At 40.8% G+C, this 12749-nt stretch overlaps 1 protein-coding gene and 1 pseudogene across 6 annotated transcripts in view; one reads left to right on the top strand and one right to left on the bottom strand.

The window, feature by feature from the left end:
- The window catches only part of ZNF91 (zinc finger protein 91), a 167732-nt gene that overhangs the window by 58005 nt on the left and 96978 nt on the right, over nucleotides 1-12749 (bottom strand). The gene's annotated exons all lie outside the window — the stretch shown is intronic.
- On the top strand, nucleotides 2506-3336 carry LOC101124726 (cdc42 effector protein 3-like; annotated as a pseudogene).

Below are 12749 nucleotides of genomic sequence, written 5' to 3' on the forward strand. Positions count from 1 at the left end.
ACAAATCTGTGTCAACTTTAAAAGACTAAAAATTGTAAGAACAATCTTTTGCCAAAGCAAAAACGAAGCAATTAATCTCGGGTCCCAGATAAAGACAATCCTGAGACAAAAAAAAAAAAAAAAAATGACAAAAGGTTTATTCAGCTGTTATTTGATTTACATGTATTTCAAAAAAAGGGAGATAAAAATATATACGTAATCTAAATGTTATAAGAAAAGAGATTTTAGTAAGATATTTTCTTACTTTTATGTAGACTAATTAAGCCTCTTATTTCTAATTTATATTTTCTTTTACAACAGCCAGGTCTCTAAACATGTTCTTGAACTCCTGGACATCTAAATTTTGCATACTGTGTGCACATGAAAGAATGTTTATGGAAGAAAAAACAGAAGAGAGAAAGGTGTTACATAAAATTCATAGGTTCAGATGAATAAAGCATGTTCTCAGAGACCTATGAAGAGATTTAGATTCAGACACAATAATAGTGGGAGATTACAACATCCCACAGGCACTAATAGACAGATAATTGAAGAAGAAAATTAACAAAATATGAGAACCTAAACTCAACACTTGACCAAATATTCCTAATAGGTATCTACAGAACTCTTCATCTAAAAATAACATAACATACATTCTTCTCATCGCCACGTAGCACATACTGACCACACAATCAGAAATAAAAAAATCCTCAAGAAATTCAAAAATCTCAAAATTATACAAACCAAACACACAGAGATATTACCACTGACCCCACAAAAATATCTTGAAGTCTATTATGAACACCTCTGTGCACACAAACAAGAAAATCTAGAAAAAATGAAAAAAATTATTAAGGAATACATCCTTCCAAGAATGAACAAAAAAGAAATCAAAGCCCTAAACAGATGAACAAGAAGCTCAAAAACTGAACTGTAATAAATAGCCTACCAACCAAATAAAGCCAAGGACCAGACATTCACAGGTGGACCAGACGTACAAAAAAGTGCTGGTATTATTTCTACTAAAACTATTTTAAGAAATTAAGAAAAAGTAACTTCTCTCCAACTCATTATATAAGAACAGCATTATTCTGATACCAAAACCTGGCAGAGATAAAACAAACCAATAAAATTCAGGCCAGTATCTTTGAACACTGATACAAAAATCTTCGACAAAATCCAGCAGCATATCCAAAAGCTAACCCACTATGAGCAAGTAGAATTTATTTTGGGAATGCAAGGTTGGTTCAACATACACAAATTAATAAATGTGATTCATCACATAAAAAGAACTACTAAAGACAGGAACCACAAGATTACCTCAGTAGATGCAGAAAAAGCTTTTGGTAAATTTTAACATCTTTCATGTTAAAAATCCTCAACAACCTAGGCATTGAAGGTACATGCTTTAAAATAAGTTATCTATGACAAACCCTCAGCCCCAATATACTGAATAAACAAAACCTGGAAGCGGATGGGTACAGTGGTTCAGTCCTGTAATTTCAGCAATTTGGCAGGCCAAGGCAGGTGGATCGCCTGAGGTCAGGAGTTTGAGATCAACCTGGCTGACATAGCAAAACCCCATCTCTACTAAAAATGCAAAAATTAGCCAGGTGTGGTGGCGGGCGCCTGTAATCCCAGCTACTCAAGAGGCCGAGGAAGGAGAATCGCTTGAACCCAGAAGGCAGAGGCTGCAGTTGGCCGAGATTGTGCCCCTGCACTCCAGCATGAGAGACAAAGGGAGACTATCTCAAAAAGAAAAAAAAAAGCTTGAAATATTCCTCCTTGAAAACTGGCAAAAGGCAAAAGATGCCTTCTCTTAACACTACTATTCAACATAAAATTGGAAGTCCTGGTCAGAGCAATCAGGCAAAAGATAAAAATAAAAGGCATTTGGCTGGATGCAGTGGCTCACACCTGTAATCCCAGCACTCTGGGAGGCCAAGGCGGGTGGATCACGAGGTCAGGAGTTCGAGACTAGCCTGACCAACATGGTGAAACCCTGTCTCTACTAAAAATACAAAAATTAGCCGAGCATGGTGTCACGTGCCTGTAATTTCAGCTACTCACGAGACTGAGACAGGAGAATCGCTTGAACCTAGGAGGCAGAGGTTGCAGTTAGCGAGATCGTGCCACTACCCTCCAGCCTGGGCGACAAAGCAAAACTCCATCTAAAAAAAAATTAAAATTAAAATTAAAGGCATTTAAACAGGAACAGAGGAGGTCAAACTATCCCTGTTTGCAGACAACAGGTTTCCACATCAGGAAAACCGTAGAGACTTGGCAGAATAGCTCTTTAAACTTACAAATAACTTCAGTATAATTTCAGGATACAGCCCTCCGCGCCCAACCAATCCCGGGCTGCAAGGGACCTGGGGAGCTGCAGCCTGGCCAGGGCAGTGCACTCAGGTGGCCTCGCTTCCCTGCAGGTCACCGCCCACCACGCCGGAACCGCGCACAGCTAGAGCCACTTCTGAAGCCACTTGAGAAAAATGTGACAGTTCCTAACGAAAAAGATTCTTCAGAAACATATACCATCTGTGAAAAAAGTTGCCCTTTCTTCCGCTTGCAAAACAGACATTCTCAAATTCCAAAATGCCAGCCAAGGCCCCAATTTACCTGAAAGCAGCCAATAACAAGAAAGGAAAGAAATTTAAACTGACACATTCTGTCTCCCGATATCATCAGTCCCCCTCTTGGAGACTTTTGCCATACCATTCAAATCGGCAAAGAGGGCCAAGCATGACGTCTTTGGAGATATTTCCTTTCTTCAAGGGAACAATGAGCTTTTACCTGGAAACTAGGAGAAAGCACACCTGGGTCAGCTCCCCGGGCATAGTAAGTTCTTCCGGGCCAACAGCACCTCAGACTGTGTTCACAGAAACACCCTCCTCAGTGGTCAAAAATACCATCTCCCTCACGATCACTGGAGGGTCCCAAGCTCTCATGTTGCTCTTATTGTCACCGGTGAACTTTAATTCCAAACAGGAGTCCTTTCGGCCAGCAAAGTTGCCAAGGCTTAGCTGCGAGCCCGTCATGGAGGAAAAAGGTCAGGAGAAAAGCAGTCTGTTGGAGAACGGGACAGTCCACCAGGGAGACACCTCATGGGGCTCCAGCGGTTCCGCATCTCAGTCCAGACAGGGCAGGGACAGCCACTCCTCCAACCTGTCCGAACAGTACCCCGAATGGCCAGCCAAAGACATGTTTCACCATCCCGCGTCATGCAAGCTCATCAAGGGAAAGACTAAGTCAGAGGAGTCCCTCTCTGATCTTACAGGTTCCCTCCTCCCCCTGCAGCTTGATGTTGGGCCCTCACTTTTGGATGAGGGGCTGAATGTCATGGAAAAAAATAAGTAACAGGATGCCAACTTATTTCCTTTGGGGTAGAAGGTACAAAAACAAACTAAACTAACTGCAGTTGAACAGAAGGGCTTCTGAAGCTGTATTTGCAGTTTTGTGATGGCTTTTCTAAAATAATATTCTTATAAAGCATTTTTTACCTGTTATAGCTTGTTTGCAAAAACAATTTAGAAAAAAAAAAATCCTGTCTTGGCAAAACGAGGAAATCCATCAGTCAGAACCCATTTTCAGCAGGCATTGGTGATGTTTGGCTCACATATTGTTTGCAGACACACAAGAAATCTAGCTTGGCCAGGATTGGCACTAGCTACAAAGGGCTGGGCGCGTCACATTAGAAATTTACAGAACTTTACAGCACTCCAACATTTTCTGAGCAAGAGGAAGTAAAAACATATTTAACACCTTAGCCTTTTTTCTAGAGTCTTTTCTATATATTGCTTGGGCTCACCGTAGAGAATTCTCCAGTGTTAAAACTTTTCTGTTTTCACATTTGAACTTTACAGGTTTTGGAGAGTTTCTTGTAGTTCTTATATATCCCTATATATTATATCTATATTGCAAAATTTTAACTGTCAGCTACATGTTGGTAAGATACAGGCAAAGTACTACTGTAACTAAGTTATTTTTAAAGTAAAAATATATTTTTACATGCCTTTGAAAAAAATAATTTTAGGATACAAAATAAATGGACAAAAATTAGTAGCATCCCTGTGAATCAACAACATCCAAGCCAAATGTGATCATAAACACAATCCCATTCACAATTGCTGCAAAAATAATAAAATATCTAAGAATACAGCTAACCAGGAAGGTGAAAGATCTCTATAAGAATTACAAAACAATGCTTAAAGAAGTCAGAAATGGCACAAATGGAAAACAACTTTATGCTCATAAATAGAAAAAATCAATATCCTAAAAGTGATCATACTGTCCTCCAAAATTTACAGATTTAATGCTGTTCGATATAAAATGACCAAAATATTTTTAACAGAATGAAAAAAAAAACTGTTGTAAAATTCATATAAAACCAAAAAAGAGTCTGAATAGCCAAAGTAAACATAAGCAAAACAACAAAGCTGAAGGCATTACATTACCTGTTTTCAAATTATACTGCAAAGCTACAGTAAACAAAGCAACATGGAACTGGTACAGAAACAAACTCATAGATGAATGTAACAGAATAGGGAGCCCAGAAATAATGCCACACACCTACAACCATCTGATCTTCACCAAAAGTAACAATAGAAATGTGGAAAGAATTCCCTATTTAATAAATGGTTGTGGTATAACCAGCTAGCACTATGGAGAAGACTAAAACTGGACCCCTTTATTACACCATACACAAAAATCAACTCAAGATTAATTAAAGACTGAAATGTTAATTTTAAAATGATAAAAAACCCTGGAAGATAACCAAAGAAATACCATTCTAGACACAGAAACTGGCAGAGATTTCATGATGAAAATACCAAAAGCAATTACAACAAAAGTAAAAATTGACAAATTGGACCTAATTAAACTAAAAATCTCCTTCAAAGAAAAGGAAACTATCAACACAGTAAACAGACAACCTACGGAATAATAGAAAATATTTGCAAACTATGCTTCTGACAAAAGTCTAATATCCAGAATCCATAAGGAACTTAAACAAGTTTACAAGAAAAAAAATACCTCATTAAAAAGTAGACAAGAAACATGAAAAAGATGCTTTTCGAAAGAAGACAAACATTTGGCTAACAAGCATGCAATAAAATGCTCATCAATAATCATTAGAGAAATGCCAAGAAAAACCATGAGATACCATCCACACCAGTGAGAACAGCTATTAAAATGTCAAAAAAATAGATACTGTCAAGGTTTCAGAGAAAAGGGAATACTTATACATTGCTGTTAACAGTGTACATTAATTCAACCATTGTAAAAAGCAGTGTGGCAATTCCTCACAGAACTAAAAACAGAATTACCATTTCACCAAGCAACCTCATCACTGGGTATATACCCAAAGAAATACAAATTATTCTCTCATAAAGACACATGCACAAGGGTGTTCACTGCAGCACTATTCACAATAGCAAAGACATGGAATCAACTTGAATGCCTATCAATGGTAGACTGAATAAAGAAAATATGGTATGATCAGGCACAATGGCTCATGCCTATAATCCCAGCACTTTGAGAGGCCAAGGCAGGTGGATTGCCTGAGCTCAGGAGTTTGAGACCAGCCTGCACAACATGGGAAAATCCCATCTATAAAAATGCATCTCTAAAAAAAATACAATAAGAAAAATTAGTTAGGCATGGTGGCACACACCTGTGGCCCCAGCTACTTGGAAGGCTGAGGAACAAGAGTATTGCTTGGCCCACCACGATGGCTCATGCCTGTAATCCCAGAACTTTGGGAGGCCAAGGTGGGTGTATCACCTGAGGTCAGGAGTTCAAGACTAGCCTGGCCAACATGGTGAAACCCCATCTCTTCTAAAAATACAAAAATTAGTCGGGCATGGTGGTGGTGGGCATCTGTACTCCCAGCTACTCGGGAGGCTGAGACAGGATAATCGCTTAAACCCGGGAGGCAGAGGTTGCAGTGAGCTGAGATGGCACTATTGCACTTCATTCTAGACAACAAGAGTGAGACTATCTCAAAAAAAAAAAAAAAAAAAAAAAAAGAAGGCCAGGCTCAGTGGCTCATGCCTGTAATCCCAGCACTTTGGGAGGCAGAGGTGGGCAGATCACTTAAGGTCAGGAGTTCCACACCAGCCTGGTCAACATGGTGAAACCCCGTCTCTACTAAAACTACAAAAATTAGCAGGGCGTGGTGGCGCACACCTGTAATCACAGCTACTCAGGAGGCTGAGGCAGAATTGCTGGAACCCGAGAGGCGGAGGTTGCAGTGAGCCAAGATTATGCCACCGTACTTCAGCCTGGGCAACAGAGTGAGACCCTGTCTCTAAAATAAAATAAAATATATAATAAAAAAATGTGATACATAAACATCATGGAATACCGTGTGGTCATAAAAAACAAACAGAAAACAATAACCAAAAACATTGTTTTTGTATAATTCATATAAAACCAAATTGTAAAATTCATATAAAACCACAACAGAGACTGAATAGCCAAAGTAAACGTAAGCAAAACAACAAAACTGAAGGCATTACATTACCTGTTTTCAAATTATACTACAGAGCTACAGTAAACAAAGTAACATGGAACTGGTACAGAAAAAAACAAGATTATGCCCTTTATAGCAACATGAAGCTGGAGACCATTATTCTTGGAAAACCAATGCGGAGGCCAAACGCAGTGGCTCACGCCTGTAATCCCAGCACTTTGGGAGGCCAAGGCAGGCAAATCACCTGAGGTCAGGAGTTGGAGACCAGCCTGGCCATTATGGTGAAACCCCATCTCTACTAAAAAATACAAAAATTAGCCAGGCATGGTGGTGGGCACCTGTAATCCCAAGCTACTTGGGAGGCTGGGGATGGAGAATTGCTTGAACCCAGGAGGTGGAGGTTGCAGTGACCAAAGATCACGCCATTGCACTCCAGCCTGGGTGACAAGAGTGAAACCATCTTTAAAAAAAAAGAAAGAAAGAAAGAAAGAAAACTAATGCGTAAATGGAAAACCAAATGCAGGTTATTTATAAGTAAGAGCTAAATAATAAAAACATGAACACAGAGGGGAACAACAGACACTGACGCCTACTTGAGGGTGGAGGGTGGCAGGAGAAACAGGGTCAGAAAAAATACCTCTTTGGTGCTATACTTAGTACCTTAGTTACAAAATAATCTATACACAAAACCACCATGACACAATTTTAGCTGTATAACAAACCTGCATGTGTACCCCTAAACCAAAAATAGAAGCTTAAAAAAAAAAACTCCCTGGGTAGGGAAGAGTACACTCCAGGTAGAAGGACTGGTTTGTGCTACAGATAGTGGCCCAGGTGGGGCTGTACTCTGATTTATTTCTGGGTCCATGCAGGCAGATGAGTTTATAAACAGGTGGTCCAGAACCCCAGGCTGGTGGACAAAACAGGCTGCTGCTGCAGATTCAATGTCTGGAGGTGGGAATATGCCAGAAGACTTGGAGATACTTCTGTAAGTTTTTGGCAAAAAAAAAAAACACTAGGATCAAAAATGCTGTAGTAAAATTCCTGAGTGTGGTTCCCTGTCCTGGGAGAGGTGTGGACACATTAATGTCTAGTGGGTATGTTAGTGAGTGGGTGAAAATCTTGTGGTGGTGGCTGTGGCAAAAGGGGATCTGCCATCAGAGCTCCTTTCCTCTAATTTTTAGGTCCTCTGTCACCCTGGAAGGGGAGCCGGAATCACAGAACAAGGGACAGTGTGACAGCCTGTGTAGAGAGCACAGCCTCTCATTCCTGGACACCCAGAGGTTTATTCTAATCCAGGAGTCTGTGGTATCTTTCTTCTGGCACCAAATCTGTAGAGTTTGCTAAACACCAAGCAATTCTCCAACACCAACTTATTGTCTAAAACTTCAATTCTGACACCACCAAGAGTCAGCACAGACCTTGATTCAGGGCTCAATCCCACAACATTGTCCTCACTGCAGATGCCAGTCACAAACTCTATAAGCCCATCTATGCTTCTGAGATACTGTTTAGAAACTGGGGACTCCCATAATGTTACTGAAATTTACTAATTTGTTAGAGCTACTCACAGAACTCAGTGGAACACTGTAGTCATATTTACCATTTTCACATAAAAGATACAACCCGGGACAGGCGCGCCAGCTCACTTCTGTAATTCCACCACTTCGGGAGGCTGAGACAGGCGAATCACCTGAGATCAGGAGTTCAAGACCAGCCTGACCAACATGGAGAAACTCTGTCTCTAGTAAAAATACAAAATCAGCCAGGCGTGGTAGCACATGCCTGTAATCCCAGCTACTTGGGAGGTGGAGGCAGGAGAATTGCTTGAACCCGGGAGACGGAGGTTGTGGTGAGCCGAGATTGTGCCATTACACTCCAGCCTGGGCAATTAGAGTAAAACTCCGTCTCAGAAAAGAAAAAGGTACAACCCCAACAAAGTCATGTGAAAAAAATGTATAAGACCAAGAATAAAGGTGGAAAAAGATGAAGCACATAGATGATAAACAGCTGTGATTAATAAAATTCTCTATCTTTTGTGTTCTCCAAGAACACTTTATGGTGGGGGGGGGGAACCCTTTTCATTATGATGCCCACCACCACCACGCCCGACTAATTTTTGTATTTTTAGTAGAGACGGGGTTTCACCATGTTGGCCAGGCTGGTCTTGAACTCCTGACCTCAAGGGATCCACCCACCTTGGCCTCCCAAAGTTCTGGGATTACAGGCATGAGCCATCGTGGTGGGCCAAGCAATACTCTTGTTCCTCAGATGTCCAAGTAGCTCTGACCACAGGCGTGTGCCACCATGCCTAATTTTTCTTATTGTATTTTTTTTTAGAGATGCATTTTTATAGATGGGATTTTCCCATATTGCTCAGGCTGGTCTCAAACTCCTGAGCTCAGGCAATCCACCTGCCTTGGCCTCTCAAAGTGCTGGGATTATAGGCATGAGCCATTGTGCCTGATCATACCATATTTTCTTTATTCAGTCTACCACTGATAGGCATTCAAGTTGATTCCATGTCTTTGCTATTGTGAATAGTGCTGCAGTGAACACCCTTGTGCATGTGTCTTTATGAGAGAATAATTTGTATTTCTTTGGGTATATACCCAGTGATGAGGTTGCTTGGTGAAATGGTAATTCTGTTTTTAGTTCTGTGAGGAATTGCCACACTGCTTTTTACAATGGTTGAATTAATGTACACTGTTAACAGCAATGTATAAGTATTCCCTTTTCTCTGAAACCTTGACAGTATCTATTTTTTTGCTCTCTTTTCTTACCTATCACACAGCCAGAAAAACGCTTTGTGCATTTTCTCCTCTTCCTCATTAAAAATCAGCTGACTTTGTCTTCAGTGGTAAACATAAAATACTTCTTAATCAAACTGAACTTAAGTTTATTTTCTTCCCACAGGCTCCTGAACTTTGAGCTACCCTCAGTCTGAGCCACCATACAACCCCATTTTATGTTTATCCTAAGAACATGCTGACTTCAGGGTAAAACATTCTCAAAATCTGATTTTATTACCCTCTGTTTAAACATTCCCCTCCTACCTCCTTACTAATCTTGTTTGCTTTTCCCTAGGAAAAAAAGCCACTGTCTGCCTCATCTTTGCAATCTTTAAAAATCTTATAGTCGCTACTTCCTCCTGTTGCAATACTTTGAAATTCAAGTTTTTACATACATCTAACTTTTATTTTAAAAAGTCTAGAAACTGCCTCAAAACAATAACTTCATCTTCAGTAAGACCCTCCCAATACCCTTTTATATTAAACTTAACTGCATCTGCGTGTGGGTTGCCAGCTTTCCAGGGCTCTGTAGATTGTCTCAGTATAGGGGCTTCTTCCATAGCTGAGGTGAGCAAGCTGGGACATCTGCAGGGGAGGCTCCCCAGAAGGAACTAACTGGGTCTTTAAAAACCTCCTTTTGCAGGCTCAAGCCTGCAAAAGGCTTAGCTTGGAGTCACTGGGTTTAAGCTTTAATTTCTATGTCAGAGTTATTAACTTGGCTTTTGAAACTATAACTAGGTGGTAGAATAATTCAGCAAAATTACGCAAACACAGTGTTCATATAAGGGAAGAAAAGTTTAAGGTGCTTACATCTTATACCTCAGTAAGAAAAGCAAAAGTATTTATTCCTTTCAGACAATAAATATATTATGTTATTATTTGTATCAAAAATCACGTAGCAAACAATTAGTCTGCCGGGCACAGTGGCTCATGCCTGTAATTCCAGCACGTTGGGAGGCTGAGGTGGGTGGATCACCTGAGGTCAGGAGTTCGAGACCAGCCTGGCCAACATGGTGAAACCCCACCTCAACTAAAAATACACAAATTAGCCGGGCGTTGTGGCAAGCGCCTGTAATCCCAGCTATTTGGGAGGCTGAGGCAGGAGAATCACTTGAACCCAAAAGGCAGAGGTTGCAGTGAGTTGAGATTGCACTACTGCACTCCAGCCTGAGTGACAAGAGTGAAACTCCGTCTCAAAAAAAAGAAAAAAAAGAAAAAAAAAAGTCACATGGGAACACTTCTAGGAGGTACCAAGTTTCATCACATAAAATTTAGCATTAAACTCAAAAATCAAAATACCAGGAAATAGAACCAGGCACGACAGCTCACATCTGTAATCCCAGCACTTTGGGAAGCTAAGGTGGAGAAATCATGAGGGCAGGAATTTGAGAGCATCCTGGGCCACATGGTGAAACCCCATCTCTACTAAAAATACAAAAATTAGCTGGGAGTGGTGGTGCACGTCTGTAATCCCAGCTACTGGGGAGCTGAGACAGAATTCCTTGAATGTTTGAATGCAGGAGGCAGAGGTTGCAGTGAGCTGAGATCACACCATTGCACACCAGCCTGGGCGACAGAGCAAGATTTCGACTCATAAATAAGTAAATAAATAAATAAGACAAAAAAAAACCCCTTAGGTCAAAATAAGTGAACAAAGCTTTTCAAGATACAGATAAGTCTTCCTCATGTGTCAAGTCAGGCCATTCAATTACTTGAGATTGTCCCACCCCATCCTGCTCACTTAAGTGCTCAATAACCCCCTCTCAGGAGACTCTGAACTATGCCCCAGTGAGTGCCTCAGGCACATTATACTCTGCAAGTTCTTACGCCATCTAACTGGGGTCAGTTTTCTGGTTTTTTGTGTTTTTTTTGTTTTTTGTCTTTTGGAGTGCTGGGTATTTTTTTTCTAGAAATTTTTTTACTATTTTTCTTGCACTATTTTTCTGCCCCCTAAAGGAATCCAGGAGGCAGAAATTATTTGTTTTCTCCTCAATACTAGTATCTGATTGGCTGGCCAGCAATGTGTCTCCAAGAAATGAAAGCTGAATTGGGTGAAGGCAATATTAATGTCTCAAGGAATTAACTTTAAAAAAAAGTGCACCAGGAAATGCCTCTCAGCCTCAGGGCATCCACATCCACACTTGAGAAGCTAAACTCAATACCTCAGGTTGTCCTATGAGAGAATATGACCCAGAAGCTGATATTCACTAGACACTCTAGCACACATAGCCATGGTGGGTATCTTGGTTTATCCCCATACAGTACTGAAATCTAGGTCCAAGAAAAAACTGAAGGGTGACTGAAGACACATCACCCTATACAGTTTCCAAAAGGAAAACCTGACCCAAAAACATTCTGGTAAGATAGCTGCGTCTAGGGAAAATAGACGAAAAAATGCACAGAGATATTTTACAATACAGTGTTAGGAGATTATTCTCTGCTTTCTTCTCACAGGGAGTATTTACCAAAAAAAACAAATCTTTTTAAATGTGCCATCAAATGCTTTGTCAAAAAAAAATTAATTGGCCAGATGCGGTAGCTCACGTCTGTAATCCCAGCTCTTTGGGAGGCCGAAGTGGGCAGACCAGTTGAGGCCAGGAGTTCGAGACCAGCCTGGCCAACATAGTGAAACCCTGTCTGTACTAAAAATACAAAAATTAGCCAGACATGGTCGTGGGCGCCTGTAAGTCCAGCTACTTGGGAGACTGAGAGAGGAGAATCATTTGAGCCCAGTAGGCAGAGGTTGTAGTGAGCCTAGTGCGTCACTGCACTCCAGCCTGGGTGACAGAGCAAGGCTCTGTCTCAAAAATTAAAAATAAAAATGATTAAAATCGGTATCAAAATGTACACTACAGGACAAATAGTTGATAAAGTGAATTAGGGAGGGGAAATTGGCATTTGGGAATGTCAGACGAAACTGGAAATTTAGTATTTTACTGCAAGCCAGAGTTAGGCTGGAGGAACAGGGGATGAGAGGTGGACTTGAGGCCCTGCTTGAGACACATGTAAAAAATTCAGGGAAAAATCGTCCCCTTTTGAGTGTGAGAAAAATTAAGTGGCAGGCAATTAGATTGAGGTGGCTCTAGTCCTCGGATTTCTACTTCTAAAAATAAAAATCTAAACTCAAGAGCATTTTTTGGTAAATTACTACATTGGCAGAAGCAAAATTTAGGCTTAAGCAACTATAAACTGCCAATTAAGCTCTGATTACATAAGAAGGATATTTCCACCTAGATTGTAAAAATTAAGAAACTAGGCCAGGTGCGGTGGTTCACGCCTGTAATTCCAGCACTTTCGGAGGCCAAGGTGGGTGGATCACCTAAGGTCAGGAGTTCCAGACCAGCCTGGCCAACAAGGTGAAACCCCGTCTCTCCGAAAAATAAAAAAAGTGGCCTGGTGTGGTGGCAGGCGCCTGTAATCCCAGCTACTAGGGCTGAGGCAGGAGAATCGCTTGAACCCGGGAGGCAGAGGTTGCGGTGAGCCGAGATCACGCCACTGCACTCCAG

This window comes from Gorilla gorilla, chromosome 20 (genome assembly GCF_029281585.2).
Source record: "Gorilla gorilla gorilla isolate KB3781 chromosome 20, NHGRI_mGorGor1-v2.1_pri, whole genome shotgun sequence".
Taxonomy (NCBI): Eukaryota; Metazoa; Chordata; class Mammalia; order Primates; family Hominidae; genus Gorilla; species Gorilla gorilla.